We start from the raw sequence: 6,217 nt of genomic DNA, 5'->3' as shown, positions 1-6,217 counted from the left end.
TAAATTAGAGTCTACTGAAGAAAACCTATAACCTTTCTGGTGGAGCGGGAGGGCAAGTATTTATACCCTCTGGTTAGCAAATAATACTTATATCAAAAAAATTGTTTTGAGGTTTAAATGAGATGATGTGTGGAAAGCATATAGGCTCACAATAAGTGCTTGATAAACATTTGTTCCCTCCCCATAGCTCCTTCACTTATTTAACAAACATTTATTGAGCACTGATACTGTATGCTAAGGATATAAACACAAAACAGTAAGTCTGATAGAAACAGACAAATTCGACAGGTATGGTGGCTCACGCTTGTAATCCCAGCACTTTGGGAGGTAGAGGCGGGTGGATCACGAGGCCAAGAGATCGAGACCATCCTAGCCGACATGGTGAAACCCCGTCACTACTAAAATACAAAAATTAGATGGGCCTGGTGGCAGGCACCTGTAAATCCCAGCTACTCCTGCAGTGAGCTACTCAGGAGGCTGAGGCAGGAGAATCACTTAAACCCTGGAAGCTGAGGTTGCAGTGTCCAGCCTGGGTGACAGAGTGAGACTCCAACTAAAAAAAGACAAATGCACAAATAATCATAACATATCAACTCCATTAATACAGATTATTTACCAAATCTTAAAACTCTGACCCTATCTTTCTTTTTTCCCCCTTAACAGCTAACTTTCTCTCTCCAAAAGCTCATCTGGCATTCCTCTTGATAGAAAAAGTGTCCTATGAGTTGGGTCCTGAAAAATGAGTGGCAGAACTTCATCTGAAGACCAGGAGAGAAGTATGCACGCTAGGCAGAAACAGCAACAGGGACAGGCCGGGCGCATGGCTCACGCCTGTAATCCAAGCATTTTGGGAGGCCAAGGCAGGTGAATCACCTGAGATCAGGAGTTCGAGACCAGCCTGGCCAACATCGTGAAACCCCATCTCTACTAGAAACACAAAAAATTAGCTGAGCACGGTAGCGCGTGCCTCTAATCCCAGCTACTCTCAAGGATGAGGCATGAGAATCAGCTTGAGCCTGGGAGGCAGAGGTTGCAGTAAGCCACGATTATGCCATCACACTCCAGCCTGGGCAACAGAGTGAGACTGTCTTAAACACACACACACACACACACACACACACACACACCCAGCATGGGCAAAGGGTTAATAGTGTGGTAACTTCTGGAAACTTCATTATCCAGTAGGCTAGAGTGAGGCTCGGTAGGGGAAATTAGCTGGAAATGTGGGCAAGAGTTAGTGCAAGATGGAGGATGCTAAGGAATTTGGATTTCTATATGCAGGTCACGTAGTCCCCCAGGATGCTTTTTTTCAGAATGGTGGCACGATCAGATCTGCTTTGGAAAGCACACTCTGGCAGCAGTGGGGAGGATAAATGGGAGGTGGAATGAAGGGCGAGAGAGACAAAAAGCAAGAAGACCAGTCAGGAGCTATCGATTCCAGATGAGAGATAATGAGGGCCTGAACTGTAGTACTGCCAATGACAATGGCAAGATGCCAGCAGGCTCCAGGGACATTAAAAGGTAGAACTGACAGAATTTAGTGACTGATTAGATGTGGGGCGGGTAGCATGTGAAGGAGAAGATTATAAGATTCTAGCTTAGAAAATTAGGTGGATACAAAAGACATTTAGAAATGACAGGCACTGAGAAACAGTTTTCTCTTCTTTTTCACAGCCCTCACCATTCACACTGTGCAAAGGAGCTCACTATCCCCTGCTCTCACTTGACAGATTCCTACGCAATTCAATTTAACAAACCTAGGATAGTATGTAGCAAACCCAGCAGCTCGACGATATTGGTTATTCCTGTCTTTGCTTGGATCTGGAAAAGCCCCAGGAAAATATTATCAATGAATAAGAGATAATCCCTATCCCTAGGGAGCTCACAGTCTAGATGGCACAGTCATACACATTGGAAATTATAGTACAATGTGATCTGCACTATATAATAGCGGTACTGTATCACAGAATGTTTCACAAAGGTCATCCTTAGCTTAATTTAGCTGGTAAGGAAAGACAAGAGGAGAAGGAATATTAGCCAAAGGAACAGCAGATGCAAAGGCTGAAGAGGTCATATAATTTGGTATGATCAGAGGGTGGGGTGAGGTACAAGATGAAGTTGGAAATGTAGGCAAGAGTTAGATCATAAAAGGTCTGGTGAGCTAAGCTAAGGATTATCAAAGGTATGATTAATCACTGAGTGATTTTAAGCAGGAAAGTTTCAAAGAAAGCCCCCAGTACTTACCAATGTTAAAGAAAAACAGGTAAGATAACAAACATCTCAGTACTTAGTATATATCAGGTTCTGCACTAGTTTTGTCCAATTAATGGATAGGTGTATTTCACCGTAGCCATTGATGTATAACTGAGTTATAATCCCCTTTCCACCAGTCTACTCCATCAGGCACTATGAGTTCCTTAAAGTCAGGACTCTGGTCTTAACCATCCTTATACCCCTAGGCTAGCTAAGTGCCTAGCACAAAGTAGGCTCCTAAGTATTTACTAGATGAATGAATCACCTGTTGGACAATGTTTTCCTGAATTCCCTGCTTCCTAGAGTCCAGTGGGTCATCTTCTGTTCACCATAGCTAAATGATAAGGGTAGTAAAGAGAAGTGAGTAGTAAATTTAGTTCCAGAAGATCTGGAGTATGCTCCTGCCTCACATACTAACTCTGACCTTGGGCAAAGTACATATACTCTGAGCTTTAGGGGTCTCATCTGGGAAAATAAATTTTTTAAAATTCCCACACATCACAAAATGTGTGAAAGTATTTTGTAGCATTACTAAAATATAAGTTGCTTACATATATGTTTCACCTTCCTTACATATTAACATGTGCTCAGAAGTCAGGGAACAAAATAGGTTGGGCTCAAACTTATTGCATTATAGGTCAGTAAAAACACTAATGTTAATTGCATTTTTCAGCTAGCATTCATGTCATTCTGCTGGATAATGTGAATTAGATTCTGGTTGCTTCTTGCTCACTCCAATTAGTAATACTGTTATTTAAACATACCAAGCTCATCCCTACCTCAGTACCTCCTCACTGCTTTCACTCAGCAAGGAGGAGTGCTGAGTGGAATGCTCTTCCCTTACCTCCCCACACCACGACTGCATGAAGGTCATGCCTTCACTTCCCAGTTCTCTGTTCAAGTGCCCTCTCATCACAATACCTTCCTAACCAGTTCATCTAAAGTAGCACCCACTCTGCTCTCCGCACCGCCATCACTCTCTACCTCCTAAGCTTGCCCTATTTTTCTTTACGACACATCATCATCACAATCCTGTATTTGCTTATTCTTTGCCTCCCCATGAAAATGTAAGTTCCATATAGATAGGGTCTTTACCTCCCTCCCTCACTCACTGCATCTAAGATGCCTAGAACAATGCCTGGCACACAGAAGATACTCAGGGCATTTTGCTAAGTAGTTTGCTAAGTGAATGGCATTTGCTAAATAAGTGAAGTTTTCCACTGCAATCACCTGTCATCATATAGCATTAAAAAGGACTTGGAAACAAAAAGAATTAGAAGACCTGGGGTCCAGCCCTGATCCTGTCATTAACTATCTATTTGGCCTTGGAAAGGCCCTTGTTTCTGAGTTCAATTTTCTTATCTGTAAAATACAAATAAAAATAACTTCTACCTTGCCCTACTGCCCCTCCATTTCACAAATCACATCATTGTGGAACTTAATGGGGTCTTACATAACATTTTATCAGTGGGGTATGTTTCTGTTTTTACTGTTAACTCTTCAGGAGCACAGACTGTCTTGCTCATCTATTACAGAACTTGAATCAGGGCCTGGATCTATAAATAATTGCCAAAAAAAAATGAAAAGCAAAGGTCATACATTTCCTTTATAAAATGAACTGAGCTTCAAATATTCATGCTCCAAATTATTTTTAAATACTCACTATAAGTGTCATTTCATTTCATCTAGCAGACATAGCAATTAGCAGAGTGCCTGAGCAGCTAGAAATGTTCTCATTTCGTCTGGTTTTTGTTCAGGATAATGAATATAAATGCTTGTTTTGACTAAATGAATGGTTCTCCTAGGCCAGCGCTGAATAAATGCTTGTGCTATTGTGACGCTTCTGACCCAGGCAGGAGACATGTGCTTCCATCTCCAGAACAGCAACCCCTGAATGACCCCTCAATACAATAGAGAAAAGAAGTGCTTTGTAATTTAGGGGCATAAACTAAACCTCCACTGCTTAGAGTCAGCTTAATGTCTAACAGAAATACATAAAACTGCCAAGCCTCAACCAGACATCTGAATAATCTGTCCATACATTTTTCACATATCAGTATTTACCGTCTTTTCAAAGGACCAGATCAAGATGAGAAATAATAAAGTTTATATAAAAGGTAGTCAAACATTTATTTTATATAAGTTCCTTGCCATTAGATTTGGGGGAAAAAAGGTTCAAGTTTACAGTGCCAAAACAGCTCCTTCTTTAAAGGCTTGTAAACAGTGGCTTGTTCTATGCCAGCATGCACACTTTCGAGCATATCAACTCATTTAATCCTTACCAACAATTCTATGAGGATTACCCTATCATTCCCATTTCACAGATAAAAACTAATGTATGATCATCTAGATAGGATCGTCTTGCTCAGGAGCACGCACTGGGATTTGAACCTAAGCTATCTGAGTCTATACTCTGATGCCATACTAACAGTGCAGGACAATTTTTAACTGCATGAATGCACACTGCAGAGCAAGAGAAACTTAATGATGATCATTTACCTTATGGAAATTATGGCCACATACTTTTTGTACGTTGATTTACAAATAGCTTGGCTAAAAAGTGGTTCAGTAAATCAACTTCTTAAAACAGGCTATGAAGGAAAAGTGTATGATGAAGCCAGCAGTAAACAAAGAAATTACGCAACATGGTGAGAGAGGATGTGGATGTGGAGGGAGCTGCTAAAGGTCTGAAATCACTGGAAAGTTCAGTGATGACAGTAACTTGGTACAGCTGACTGTCCCTCAAGCAAAAAACTAAAAGATTAGAAGGACAAATTGATTGGCCAGACACTGGTCAGAGCCAGTGCTGATTTCCATTTATTTTGTAGCAATTCATCTGCTGTGTTTGGATACTCTGGAAAAATCCAAAACATAATGGAAAAAGCATGGGTAAAAATCGCTTATTAGCAAGTTATTTAATCTTTGAGCCTCTTTATTCATCTATAAATTTAGAATATGAATATCAACTTTGAAATGTTGCTGTGAAAATTAAATAAAACCATATATGGCAGAATAGGTGCACAAAATTGGTTAATCATGAAAAAGTTAACATCATCAAGATGTAAAATAATTAGCTGTTGTTGTTGGGGCAGGGCTTAGAGTGGGGGGTTGGATATTAAGATTCTAAACATGTGTAATTTTTAATCTGGAAAACCTACCAGATAAAACAAAGAGATTACCACACCCAGGTTTTTAGGGAGACAGAAGGTATGACCAACACAGAAGAATTAATTTGTTCAACTTTGATGGAAGGTAAACCCCTTTAGTTCTCACTTTGCTTTTAAGAGTAGGAAAAGATCCAGACTTCTTAATTATGGATTATCCATCATGTTCTTTGCTTCCTCGGAATCTTTGAGAACGAAGAATATCTGTTCTTTAAGATTAAACACAAAATAACTGAAGAAATTTGAAAACAAACAGAATGTTAAATTATATTCGATAACAAAATTATGGTTTTGTAAGAAAATATTTTTAGGAGATACCTGCTGATATATTTAGTGGTGAAGTTCAATGATGCTTGCAACTTCACCTGGTTAAAAAAATTATATATATATAAAATATATATATTCAAAAAATATACATATATATAATCATCTTATACATAAAGCAAATATGGCAAATTGTTGTTTAATTTAGATGATAGTTATATGAGTAATGTTTAAAATAGTTAGGTCGGGCTGGGTACAGTGGCTCACACTTGTAATCCCAACACTTTGGTAAGCCAGTGAGGGAAGATCACTTGAGCAATCTCCCTTTTGCAACATAGCAAGACCTTGTCTCTACAAAAAATAAAAAGATTAGCCAGGTGTGGTGGCACATACCTGTGGTCCTAGCTACTTGGGAGGCTGAGGAGGGAGGATCTCTTGAGCCTGGGAGTTCAAGCCTGCAGTGAGCCATGATTATACCACTGCATTCCAGCCTGTGTGAAAAAGTGACATCTTGCCTAGAAAAATAAAAAAATAAA

The 6,217-nt window shown here is 39.6% G+C and overlaps 1 long non-coding RNA gene across 1 annotated transcript; it reads right to left on the bottom strand.

Annotated features, from left to right (window-relative positions):
- Positions 1–4,295: 4,295 nt before the first annotated feature.
- On the bottom strand, positions 4,296–5,942 carry LOC108286045. Its single transcript, XR_001817795.2, has 2 exons — positions 5,736–5,942; positions 4,296–5,626 (listed from the first exon to the last, which is right to left on the bottom strand). It is a non-coding gene; the product is annotated as an uncharacterized LOC108286045 (long non-coding RNA).
- Positions 5,943–6,217: the final 275 nt, after the last annotated feature.

This window comes from Cebus imitator, unplaced genomic scaffold, assembly GCF_001604975.1.
Source record: "Cebus imitator isolate Cc_AM_T3 unplaced genomic scaffold, Cebus_imitator-1.0 Scaffold313, whole genome shotgun sequence".
Taxonomy (NCBI): Eukaryota; Metazoa; Chordata; class Mammalia; order Primates; family Cebidae; genus Cebus; species Cebus imitator.
This window is presented reverse-complemented; position numbering and strand designations above follow the sequence as displayed.